We start from the raw sequence: 762 nt of genomic DNA on the forward strand, positions 1-762 counted from the left end.
GCACCCCCACCCATGGGCGGGGATGGCGTTACAGGCTAGAGAAACTGAGGCCGAGGGTGTGTTTGTGTTAGCTAGGGAAGTCTGGCAGACCCACTCCTTGGGACCTCGAATTAAGGGAGTGGGTCCCCCACTTGACCTGTGCTTCCAGCTCCCACAGAGGTGCAAAGCTCCTTTTTGGGGTTTGTACCTCCAAGCTGTGTAGAGTCCCTCAGCACTGCTTCCATCCTCTCCCTGAATGGAACCCAGATATTTTACTCACAGCTCTTTAGAAACTCAGGTATCTAGTACATCCCATCCCATGTTCTCCAAACTACCCTCTCGGCTTCACCAATACTTATTAAATATTTGTATTGCTGGAACTACCCCTCCATTCATTAGTGGTCCGCTTAATATGATCTTGGTCACGAGTACTGCCAACAGTCCCTCTTAGCACGCCTGCAGTCCTTGCACCCTAAGAAAATTAGGCATCCCTGTGTACATTCCTAGTTAACATCAGTTTACCACCTCAGATTCTGCTGCCTATCCTCCACTCTGCCAGATTCCACTGGGCAGTTTCTTAACTAATTCCATGTTTCTACTGCCAGCCTTCAAGTCCTTTGTTTCCCATCCTACTTCAGCCTTCTGGTCCAGGGGTTCCTCAACCAACCAGAGCTCTATGTGTGTCATCCCTTCCCTGCTCCGGAGACAGGTCTCTGAATTGGTCTGACCTGCTGTCTGTCAATGAGGACGCTCACTGCAATATCTGACTCACCAACATAAGGC

Source organism: Carlito syrichta, unplaced genomic scaffold, assembly GCF_000164805.1.
Source record: "Carlito syrichta isolate Samal-C Ts95f unplaced genomic scaffold, Tarsius_syrichta-2.0.1 Scaffold118060, whole genome shotgun sequence".
NCBI lineage: Eukaryota > Metazoa > Chordata > Mammalia > Primates > Tarsiidae > Carlito > Carlito syrichta.